Source organism: Heptranchias perlo, chromosome 13 (genome assembly GCF_035084215.1).
Source record: "Heptranchias perlo isolate sHepPer1 chromosome 13, sHepPer1.hap1, whole genome shotgun sequence".
Lineage (NCBI taxonomy): Eukaryota > Metazoa > Chordata > Chondrichthyes > Hexanchiformes > Hexanchidae > Heptranchias > Heptranchias perlo.
Window position 1 is genome coordinate 49,529,639 of NC_090337.1, and position 12,915 is coordinate 49,542,553.

The 12,915-nt window shown below is 38.1% G+C and overlaps 1 protein-coding gene across 3 annotated transcripts in view; it reads left to right on the forward strand.

The window, feature by feature from the left end:
• The window catches only part of clstn2a (calsyntenin 2a), a 395,978-nt gene extending 390,479 nt beyond the window's left edge, over window positions 1-5,499 (forward strand). For all 3 annotated transcript variants that reach the window (XM_067995446.1, XM_067995448.1, XM_067995447.1), the window contains one exon: window positions 4,816-5,499. The gene's annotated coding sequence lies outside the window, so the exon portion shown is untranslated. The remainder of the gene's footprint in view (window positions 1-4,815) is intronic.
• The last annotated feature ends 7,416 nt before the right edge of the window (window positions 5,500-12,915 follow it).

Here is a 12,915-nt window from a genome sequence, read left to right on the forward strand (position 1 = left end):
GATGTCTGCACCAGGGGTCATCTGTTGAAAAAAATCAATCTCTGATTATTTTGCATAATGTATGAGCCAGAAACACGCATTTAGATTCTACTGAGATGTCTATGGGAATTTTAAATCCATTCTGTTTGAGGTAGTGTACTTCTTTTATTTGGTTGAGCGAGGCACAGCGTTCAAAAAAAAAGTGCTGGACACACTTTTATTTTAAGGAGGGTTGAACAGTGAGCAGAGCTGTTTATTTATTTTAAGACGAGTGATGGAACCTGTGTTTTGATGTGCTTTATATTATCATGTAAAAGGTTTGCCGAACACTTTTCTTGAAACTGGCATGTTTTAAACTCTTAAAATGGCAATTTACATGAAGTAACAAAACTAAAGTTAGATAAAAATTGATCATGTGTGGTGGTTTCAGAATTTCCCAGAATCACAGCAGTGAAAAAAAAAATCCTGTTTAACTGACCCTTCCTCCTAGATGCTGTGATATACCATAAAATTCCTTGTATAGCTTGCAATTTCATGCAGATTTATATAATCTCCAAACCTGAGGGTGCAACTTATGCAACCATTTTATTGACTGGCAGTAAGAACTGTGGGGGTGACTTTTACACGCATGCTGCCAGTCCACCAAATGGCACCTGTGGACTTTCATTGGTTTTTTTGCCCTTCACCCTGACACATATCATAAAAACAGTTATTTTATAAATTATTGTGACAAACCCTGGAGTCTCGGAGAGCTTTATAGCACTATAATACTGATCAGTGAAAAAATAATCTAAACAGTGGGATATAATATAGTCGAAGGGTTCGGGTAATATTAACAAACAGCTTAAGCTTTGCTTTCACATTTTAACCTCGTCTGTCCCCACTCCAGCCCTGTAAAAAACTATTATTCTATGTATTATCCAAGAGCTATGTTCATTTGTACTGCAATGATCAGTAAATGTAGTTATTATTGCAGTAGATTTTTCTTTATTGCAATATGATTTCTTTAACACCGAGATAATTCTGTGCTGAATATCATTGAAATCATTTTATGTAGAATTATAATTGTTTTAATAACTCAAACAAAAAAAAGTATTGAAAAAGGACTTGAAAGTTATATGTCAATGCAAATTCCTAGATATTGATTTCAAACACGCTTGCTATTTTTTCATGTTTGACTCATTAAGATAGAAGAACATAAATTTTAAAGTATGTACAGAAAAAGTATGTATTTACTATGGAGTGTGTAGCTGCAGTTTAGGAACACAGATGCTTTCAATGTGCATCCATGACTTTTGTGACTCATAATCACATTGTTCTCGAACACTTCTGAAGATTTCACCATTTGATTTCTTTTGCTGAGGACCAGAACCTTTAATTGTCATGTTTACTCTTAAAGAATAATTCTTTGGTTGTCAATGAGCACATTGATATTGATAAGTACAGTTGAATGTAGAGCTCAGTATAGGAATTGAGAATCAAAAGGCTCTTCCCCAAAGAGCAATCAGAATCCTGCACCACTTCCCATTCAGTCAGAGATACAGTCTATAACTTTGAGATTGCATGAATCATTAATCTCTTCACAGTTCTTTTCAACTTTCCCTTATGGTACTTGTTGACTATCAGTCTCATGCCAGTAATTAGCCTTAGATGGCGTTTACCACCCACTTTGGGCTGCATTCACAAGCAACCCAACTCCAAGAAGACTCGATCCCAACGAGCTGGGGGCCGCTACTGGTCTTACACCATCCACAGGCGTGGATGAGCACCAGCTATCCTGAGGGAAACTTCGGAGGGAACTAGCTACTAGATGGTTCGATTAGTCTTTCGCCCTATCCCCAGGTCGGATGACCGATTTGCACGTCAGGACCGCTGTGGACCGCCACCAGAGTTTCCTCTGGCTTCGTCCCGTCCAGGCATAGTTCACCATTTTTCAAGTCCTATCTACTCCAAAGAATAGCTGTTTAGCACGTAGTGTTAATTTTGGTCTTCCCCGCTAGGGTGGTAAACAGATGGAGTGAAAATTAACCCTAAAATCTTTCTTTATGGCTGTTCATCACAGAACTATCCTAACTGGAAGAGGTGATTGACCAATCAAAAATTACTTTTATGATTGACCGTTACTATTTGTTGGACTGAGCTGAGCGAACTGGAATCTATATAAACTGATCTATGAGTGGATTCATTTGTTATTTTGTTCCATCTATGGCAAATTTCCAGTTCACTTTGGAATAAAAGTGAGATTTAATGAAATTGAAGTCCAGCCTTTATAAACATGGGAATTTTGCAGGAGTTTCACTGGTCTTTTGCAGGAGTAACAGCAGGAGACCAGTGAAACAGCCGCAGAATTTCAGGGCCTGGATAGTTTGTGTTCGACAATCTGATTATCTCAATATAAACAGATCTGATCTAGGCTGATATGTGTCTTCATGTAACTGCTTATCCTTACCTAAGGAATATTACTTACAGAGTGAGGATATGATAAAGTTAAGCAGCCACTCCTTTTATAAACCATTTTGAGAAATACCTATATGGCTTCAATAAACCAATTTCCTAACCAGTGCAAAATGTGTGTGTCAAACGACAAACTCCACTATTTAATTAAATTTGTTATTTTGCCTTGAGATCATGGGCAAGTTGTCCACCATTTAATGTAAGTAGTGCCAACAAAAATGAGCTTGAAATTAAGCCAATGCATTTGTAAATGTGTGTATTCTAACCCTTGAGTTTTACTTATCTGAATTTGCCTTCATCTGGAGTTGTGATGTGCTTTATATAGTATTTATATTAGTCTAAATTTGTAGCCTCTGTTTTGTATTACTGAATGTATTACAAATTGTCAATTAAGTGCATTAGGAATTAATGCAGTTCAATATCAAAGGAGGCTTTAACAAAGTAAAATTGGTGATATAAACACATAAACAAGTTATCAATTCATTTGACACAAACAAAAGCACATACAACTCAGTACCACAAAATTTTCATTGCAGTGAACAGGAGAAGATGTGTTTGGTCATCAGTGACTGGCAGTTGCTCTGCTCTCAATGTGTGGTCTTAGAATGTGTTAGTGTACAGATTAGAGCTTTGGACCTCGAAAAGCAAAAGAAGTTCAAACTAACAATAGCCATCATCTTAGTTCATCATTTCAGATGTAGAATGATGCTATACATAGTTTATATATATATGTGTAACATTAGTCTTAAAGGACTAGGCATAGAATGGTGATGGTACACACCACGTCACGCTGATTGGCAGGAAATTGGTTAGGAGGTAGGAGATGGAGAGTAGGGATAATGGGTATGTACTCCAATTGGCAGGATGTGATTGATAGTGTCCCCCAGGCATTTGTACTGGGGCCTCAGCTTTTCACTATATTCCTCAATAACTTAGATGAAGGAATAGAGAGCAAGTTTGCTGATTACGCTAAGTTAGGTGTTACTGTAAGTTGTGTAGATAGGAGCAGAAAGTTGCAAAGGGGCATTGATAGATTGAATGAATGAGCAAAACTGTAGCAGATGGAGTTCAGTGTGAGGTCATCCATTTTGGACCTAAGGAAGATAGATCAAAGTATTTTTTTAAATGGTGAGAAGCTAGGAACTGTGGAGGGGCAGAGAGATTTAGGGGTCCATGTACAGAAATCACCAAAATCCAGTGGACAGATACAAAAAATAATTAAAAAGGCTAATGGAATGTTAGCCCTTTTTCTCAAGGAAATAAAGGGGCTTAAGTTATGCTACAGTTGTACAAAGCTCTGGTTAGACCACATCTGGAGTACTGCGTTCAGTTCTGGACATCGCACCTCAGGAAGGATATATTAGCCTTGGAGGAGGTGCAGCACATATTCACCAGAATGATACCTGGGCTAAAAGGGTTAAATTATGAGGACAGGTTGCATAGACTAGGCTTGTATTCCCTCGAGCATAGAAGATTAAGGGGTGATCTAATTGAGGTGTTTAAGATGATTAAAGGATTTGATAGGGTAGATAGAGAGAAACTGTTTCCTCTGGTGGGGGAGTCCAGAATAAAGAGGCATAACCTTAAAATTAGAACTAGGCCATTTAGGGTTGATGGCAGGAAGCACTGCTTCACACAAGGGGGAGTGGAAATCTGGAATTCTCTCTCCCGAAAAGCTGGTGAGGCTCGGTCAATTGAAAATTTCAGAACTGAGATTGATAGATTTTTGTTAGGTATGGGTATTAAGGGATATGGAACCAAGGCAAGTAAATGGAGTTAAAATATAGATCAGTCATGACCTAATTGAATGGCGGAACAGGCTCGAGAAGCTGAATGGCATACTCCTGTTCCTATGTCCCTGTGATTCTGGTATAGGCATCGTACATTTAGGATTGTATCATACAGGAGCTATGCACAATTTGCACAGGAAATGTACACCATTCTTGTGATGAATACCAGCTCATCCATTTATACAGCTTGTCCTGTTCTCCAATATAGTGCTAAATTAGATATCAAACTTAACCAGTTTACAACATCGATTGATATGAAACTGGGACATTCATGAGCCATACAGTATCAGACTGGGCTGAGTTGTCAGTTTTTACCCAGTATGCATTACATTTTAATGAAAAGGGAGTGGTGGCTAGTTCAGTTGCAGTGTAATAATTCATAGTTAAAGTACCACCTTTGTACTGTTCTGAAAAGACAAATAATTTAATTGTTGCTTATAAAGTTGGATCAAGATGAAATTGTGTAAAAAGTGGGTATGGAGTGATTCTAAAATTTGTGGCTATTAATAAAAATCAATCATTGATCAATCTTTGCAACATTACATAGAAACGACCCTTTATTGCATTCCATTTTGTTTAATACGAGTTTCAGGTCACCAGCTCCAGTGTATTTGCATCCATCACCTGATGTGCACAAACTATTCCTGATGCAACTGCTTTAAAGATCGGACACAAGTACAAGGATAACATAACCTTGAGTGAGCACAATCTTAGAAACAGACCCTGAGCTGAAGAAGGGTAAGAAATAAACAGATTTACCTTTCTTTTGACATATCAACTGATCAAATGCCAGTTGATTACATCAGTACTTCACTAAAGCTTAATCAAATAATTGTTGCTTGTATGTAGACTATGTGCATAAGCGGAAAAAAAAGGTTTTATTAATACTGCTGTTATAACTTTCTAGTGTTGTGACTGTTGTCATTTTAACTTTATTTTTTAGCAGCTTGAGATTTGCCATCTTGTGCAGCATAAAATGGATGCCTGTTATTGTACTGCTGCTCTTTTTCTATGTTAAAATAAATCTGTGTAAAATATCTGGCTTGTCATCAACATTGCCTGCAAATGTCAGTCCATAGATCTGACGGTAAATGTCTCGGAGATTGCCAGATCTTACTTCCCCCTTTTTTTGTAAAATCTCCTAAGTGACAGTACACAATTGAGCAAAGTGACTAACTATGCCAAAGAGGCTAACTAGTTTCTTTAATACAACAGTAATAGCACACTCGTAGTTCAAAAAATGTAAAGTGTTAATAAGTTTGAAATAAAAGTATTTGCCCCAAATTTGTTTTCTTCTGTGTGTGATTTGTGCACAGATCATTGTTTAAATGCTGATTGGTGGTTTTTTCCATGTTAGAATAGGATGAGAACAGATGTTCAACAAGACAAGTTCTGGCAGCGAGCAAGGGGTTTAAAAAGAACTTCAAAGCTGTATTTTCTAAAGAAAGGTGCCATTCTATCATTATCCCACAAATTAGTGGGTTCCTTTTCTATGGGTGAGAATGCTCCACCTGACCCGGAGATTAATTGCAATCTTTGATTCACTCTCTGCTAGTCATTAATTTTTATCTTCCATGTTCTTTAGTCTCAATAAAATGAAAACAATACTAGTGAAGTTTAGAAGTAGAGCTGAAATGCCTTTGAGGACCTGAGAGGCTATTGTGATGTCAGTACTACAGAATAATCCTGTCATGATTCACAGGAGAATGCATTAAGAGAATTTTATATAATTAATGTTGATAATGGAGATATCTCAGCGGCAGTTATCCAACTGAAGTGGTTCAGGTAAATCATAATCTGTAGTTCAAGCAATTTATGTTTGGCATGTGAACCCTGAGATGCAAGTATTGTCTTCACCACAGCCTCTACACTGCAAAAGTAATTTGTTGTGTGAAACATTTTGAGATATTCAAATGTGATTAAATAAGTTGCTACATAAATGCATGTACTATCCAGCTCACTGAAGGGTATCTGTTATTCAGTACGGCAGCATATCTTCATACAATTCTTTTACTTATCATTATAGCCCATGTTCGGGTTGGCATTCTTTTTGCTGCCACAAGGAGCATTGAATTTGTGCTATAGTATCTGAGGGAACATTTGATTTGTGATGAAGAACCTAATGATGTGTTGAATCTATGACAGCAGGCTGCAAGATTGGCAGGTTATTTCTTAATACAGTGAATTGCTTGAAGATTTACAGCCTTTTTTGTATATGTGTGTATTTTATAATTGTACATATTTTAAACTATATATTATAAATATATCCAATACTTTAGGTGTTTAGTGGTCATGACATGATAGAACAAGATTCTCACCTAATGGTGTGCAAACAATTTATAATGAACCCTGATAGCACCTCAGGCCAGTGTTATTCTGCCAGATTGTCTTAGACTATCCCACCAATTGATTATTGTCATGCTTTTTCAGAAAAGAATTGGTCTGAATTATCTTTTCTTCATGTATTCGTTCCAGCTATTGAACCAAACTGGGCCATTATGTCTGCCTTACTAAATTTCAGTCTGTGCTTGATGTTCAGTTTTCAATAGCTCGCTGACTATATATGCTGAATACTCAGTTTTCAATCATCATTTTAGATGCAGACAATAAATGTAAAACTTGGACAACATATCTTTTCAGCCATGAAATTTGAACAAGTGCACATTACATTTCATGGTCATCAAATAAATGCCTCATTTTACAATTGTACAGGCCTGCTATTTACCACTAAATGGTCTGCCAAGTATCGTGCAGTAGTTGAAGTGGTTTAGATAATAGCTGCCTGTTTACAAATAGAATTTTTATTTAGTCATTTATCGTGCTAAGCGTGAAACATAATAGTTGCCATTTTGGATTTAGAGGCTTTGCCTTTCCTTTGGAGCTTTCAGAAACGGTTAGTCTCACACCAACGCACATGCAGCTGAGCTTTCAGAAGCTGTTAGTGTCATTTCAGCTCAAAATATGCTCAGTTCCTCAGCAGCTTCATTGGCTGCAGTTTTATGGTCCATGGAGGGTTCAATCTCTGACAGAGGAAGTCTCAGCATCAATACTTAGAATTCAAATGAAGGCAAAGAAAAATGATTATTTGTAACATCCTTTTTTTTCCCCTGTCTATTTGTGCTGAATTTGTGCTTGAACAGTTGGTGCTGAGGATAACAGTGGAAAAACTGGTTTGAAGGAGTTCCTGTGTCTGTGTGAGAGAACTGAAGCAACACATACGTCTGAAACGACAGGATCATTGAAGCACGCTGGATAAATATCTACTGCTAATGCATTTGCATTTATAATCTGGCTCAGTAACAGCTCCATTCCTGTACCCCCAAGATGATGACCATGGCATTCACTGTTCAGGCAAAAATATTTTTTGGAAAGAACAAACAATAATTAACAGAACAGAAAACAAGAGCATGTCAAAATTAGTCGCAATTATTCTCAAATGATTTTTAACAGTAGAACTTAAGGAGACACTGTTGCCACAGATATATAAGCAAGGAGGGATTATGGAAATGCCGCGTAGCAGACAGAAAGAGACACGCACGTAAAATGATAAAGTATCGTTCAGACATGCTTCAGCGCAGGTGCACTATGGTACATACAAGTTTACAGAACAAGGTTGTCCTCATGCAGGAGGTAGGCCTGCTTGGATTTACTGACAATTGAAACAGTGAAGGATTTTCAAAGAGGGAAGTAGTACAAGTCCACTACTCTTCTAATACATTTCACAGGTAGACTGGCAAAAATGAAAGAACATTTGCCATGAGGCTTAACTGCTACCTCTGGCGTTTAAGGTAAAGCTGACTCTTAATTATGGATTAAAGAATCTCATGAACAAGTCATTTCAGTAGAAACTTTAATAGGTTTAAGCCATCTTGACCAATATTAACTAGCCTCAGTTGAGGATCTTATAAATTGTACAGATTTTCTCCTTTTGCTTTATAAAATGTTTAGTTTATTAAAAAAAAGGTTGGATTTGTATGCAAGATAAGATATAAGCCAGGAGCTCCCCAGTAACTCTGCACTTGCACAGTGAGCAGCTGAATCATTTAGACAAGGGAAAGTCCCAGATTCGACTCTTCATCTATGTTGAGTTAGCTGATTTCAGTTGGAGCATTGCCAGTGGCACTACAATCAGCCTCAGGACCCCTGGTCTAGGAAAGCGGAAAATAGGTCAGTGTGATCTTTTGATCCATATTGAAGTGGACTTCTGTTGAGGGACAGAATGTAAGAACATAAGAAATAGGAGCAGGAGTAGGCCATACGGCCCCTCGAGCCTGCTCTGCCACTCAATAAGATCATGGCTGATCTTCAACCTCAACTCCATATCCCTTGATTCCCCTGGAGTCCAAAAATCTATCAATCTCAGCCTTGAATATACTCAATGACTCAGCATCCACAGGTCTCTAGGGTAAAGAATTCCAAAGATTCACAACCCTCTGAATGAAGAAATTCCTTCTCATCTCAGTCTTAAATGGTCGACCCCTTATCCTGCAACTATGCCCTCTAGTTCTACACTCTCTAGCCAGGGGAAACAATCTCTCAGCATCTACCCTCTCATCAAGACCCCTCAGAATTTTTTAAAAATTCATTCATGGGATGTGGGCGTCGCTGGTGAGGCCAGCATTTATTGCCCATCCCTAATTGCCCTTGAGAAGGTGGTGATGAGCCACCGCCTTGAACCGCTGCAGTCCATGTAGTGAAGATTCTCCCACAGTGCTGTTAGGTAGGGAGTTCCAGGATTTTGACCCAGCGACGATGAAGGAACGGCGATATATTTCCAAGTTGGGTTGATGTGTGACTTGGAAGGGAATGTGCAGGTGTTGTTGTTCCCATGTGCCTGCTGCCCTTGTCCTTCTAGGGGTAGAGGTCATGGGTTTGAGAGGTGCTGTTGAAGAAATCTTATATGTTTTAATGAGATCACCTCTCATTCTTCTATACTCCAGAGATTCTAGGCCCATTCTACTCCACCTCTCCTCCTAGGACAACCCTCTCATCCCAGGAATTAATCTAGTGAACCTTTGTTGCACCACCTCTAAGGCAAATATATCCATCCTTAGATAAGGAGACCAAAACTACATGTACCTGCATGCTAACTTTTTGTGTTTGTGACCAGGACACCCAAATCTCTATGGACACCAAATGGTTTCTCACATTAAAAAAATATTCTGTTTTTCTCCTCATCTCTCCTCATAGGACAACCCACTTATCCCAGGGATCTATCTAGTGATCCTTCATTGCATCGTCTCTAAGGCAAGTATATACTTCTTTAGATAAAGAGAGCAAAACTGTACATAGTGCTCCAGGTGAGGCCTCACCAAAGGCCTGTACAATTGTAGTAAGACTTCCTTACTCTTGTACTCCAATCCCCTTGCAACAAAGGCCAACATGCCATTTGCAATGGGTTTGCAATGACAGGTTTGGGTTTGGCTGTGTTGCACCTTGCTGTTGAACAGTCTGCTGAAACTCACTGCCAAGGCTCACACGTTAATCATGTCCATTAACTTAGAATTACATAGAATTTACTGCACAGATACAAGTCATTAGGCCCAACTGCTCTATGCTCCAAATGAACCTCCTCCCACTCTATTTATTTCATCTCACCCTATCAACATATCCTATTCTTTTCTCCCTCGTGTACTTAGCTAGCTTCCCCTTAAATGCATTTATGCTACTCACCTCAACCACTCCATGTGGCAGTGAGTTCCACATTCTCACCACTCTCTGAGTAAAGAAGTTTCTCCTGAACTCATTATTGGATTTATTAGTGACTATCTTATATTTATGGCCCCTGGTTTTGGACTCCACCGCAAGTGGAAACATCTTCTCTATGTCTAACCTATCGAACCCCTTCATAACTTTAAAGACCTCTATCAGGTCACCTCTCTGTATTCTCTTTTCTTGAGAAAAGATCTCTAGCCTGTCCAATCTTTCCTGATAGTTGTACCCATTTGGACGAAGGACCGGCAGATGTTTGCCATCCCTGGAAATAAACACCTGCCAGGAGTCAATAGGGGAGGAGGAAAATCAGCAAGAAATAAAATGTAATGTTTTGATAAAACAGAACTCCAAATTGGTGTGGACACAGCTCACAGCTTATTTCTGGACGAACTCAGAATAATAAGAAGGAAAGAAAAAACAGGCATCCAAATAGTGAATGTCTGACCACAAACTTTTGTAGCTGGCTGACCCACCCATACAGCCATTCTCCTCTATCTATCTTAGCCAAAATTGGGGAGGGGGAGGGCAAATGAAAAAATAAAGAAAATAAACTGGAAATATAGAAAACCGTAATGGTGAATACATTTGGATTTGACAGCTAGTTTAAATTTCTTAGCTGAAAGATGATTAAATGTTGCTGATGAGCAATTCCTTGGCTAGTCACTCTCCAATACCTTGTCCAAGTGATAATTTTTCATGTGTAAACAAAGACAGTGAATGTCAGTGGGCTATTCAATTATGGGAGGCACCACAGCTGAATATAATTTTTTTTCTTCACACATGCATAATTTTCAGTTGTGGTTACTGGTTAGTAATCATGGGTGAGGACTGTGACTGTCTTCTTTTCCTTTCTAAGCTCAAGGTTGCTGAAGCCAATTTTATGTGTGCCCAATATTTCCCCAGCTAAAATAAGGAACTGGAGTAGGCCATTTGGCCCATCAAGCTTGTTCTGCCATTTTTGTGAGCAATGACAGTTCCCTTAATCCCAATTCCCTGCCTTGTCTCCATATCCTTTAAAATCCTTACTTCTCAAGTAAGTATCTATCTCCCTTTTAAACATTTCAATTGACTGCATCCTTGACCATCTGGGACAAAGCATTCCAAATTCTGTGTAATTATTTTTTTCTGGATTTATTCAATGGTTTAGCTTGAATTCTAAAAGCATGTACCTTTGTTCTGGATTCTCCTGTCAATTCCCTTCATTGTTTTAAAAATCTCAATCAGATCAGCCCTTAACCTCCTCATCATCTCCAGGAAATATATACAGATTACCATCATAATTCAATCCCTTAATCTCAGATACCGTCCTGAGAAATATACACAGTTTACATCATAATTCAATCCATAATTTCAGATACCATCCTGAGAAATATACACAGTTTAAATCATAATTCAACTCCTTAATTTCAGATACCATCCTGAGAAATATACACAGTTTAAATCATAATTCAACTCCTTAATTTCAGATACCATCCTGAGAAATATACACAGTTTACATCACAATTCAATCCCTTAATTTCAGATACCATCCTGAGAAATATACACGGTTTACATCATAATTCAACCCCTTAATTTCAGGTATCATCCTGGGAAATATACACGATTTACATCATAATTCAATCCCTTAATCCCAGGTATCATCCTGGGAAATATACACAGTTTACATCACAATACAATCCCTTAATCTCAGGTCCCATCCTGGTGAACTTGCTGAACTTTGCCTGAAGCCAGTATATAGTTCCTAGGTTGGGGTGTCCAAAATGGAACACAGTATTCCAAATGAGGTCCGTCATGTGCTCTATAGAATTACTGTAGAACGTCCTTTTCTTCATATTATAAACTGTTGTGACAGGTGAATATTCCAACAGGTAACTCAGTACAAGGCAGGGATTGAATCCAAGACCTTTCTAATCTGTATGACTCAGTAGTATACCAGGCTGTACAGTTACAACAGAGCCATCAAGATAAACTTGTCATGAGTATTAGGACTGCACTTCAGGAAATTAAACATAGGTTTAGAAATCATTATTTGTTAGATTGTACATGGCCAGTACTAGGGACACACTTGTTGGATAAAATGGCTTTTTCTCATTCCATTATTTCCTATGTATTGCGTTTCACTGCTGCTACTTCACTCTGAACATTGGTGAAGTCACAATCAATGATTTGGACTAGTTTTCTGCAGAGTGATGCACTTTCAGAATCTAGAAAGCAAGGGAAGACAGCCAGAACAACTTGACAATTAGATGCAAGATGTGAGGAAGAAACTGGATGAGTTTCTGCAATTTCTTTTGTTGAAATCTGTGTCACGCTTAAACTACACTGATCTTCTGTGTAAAGTATTATTGTCTGACTTGTTAGCTGAAGATGTTCTTTCAAACATTTTCCTTTGTGTCTGATGTTATTTTCTCTCTTTAAATAAATTTAGAATATTAATTTACTCTTTGCATGGAAATGTTTTATTTTGTTACTTTTAAACTGCGGATAACAGAAGTTGTAAAATGTTCCAGCCCTGAGGCAAAATATACAGGAGTTCAATTCTATTCACTGCTCAGTGATCTTAAGTGAATATGGGCATGATTTTAGCATGGAGCTGGGAATTGAGCGGGTGGGTAGACGTTCGTGTGGGAAACCCAGAAGCGAATTCAGTGCGCCGCAATCTGAGATCGCAACTCAATTGAAGGTAAGTATTTGTGTTTCCTAGTTTCCCACGTGCCAGATAGTCAGATTGACAGGTTGGCTGCCTGTCGGGAAGGAAAGGAGCCATGAATCGGAGAGGAGGGAGGGAGGGAAGGAGAGATCGATCATGGGCCGTAAACCATTTTTAAATGTTTCAAAACAAAAACAGAAAAGTTAAAATAGAGTATATAATTTAGAAATAACAAGACTAAATTTCAAACTTCAAAATTAAAGAAAAAACATGAGATAAAAGAAGAGTGGGGAAGTCAATGTGTAATTTTGTTTAAGAAGTAAGTAT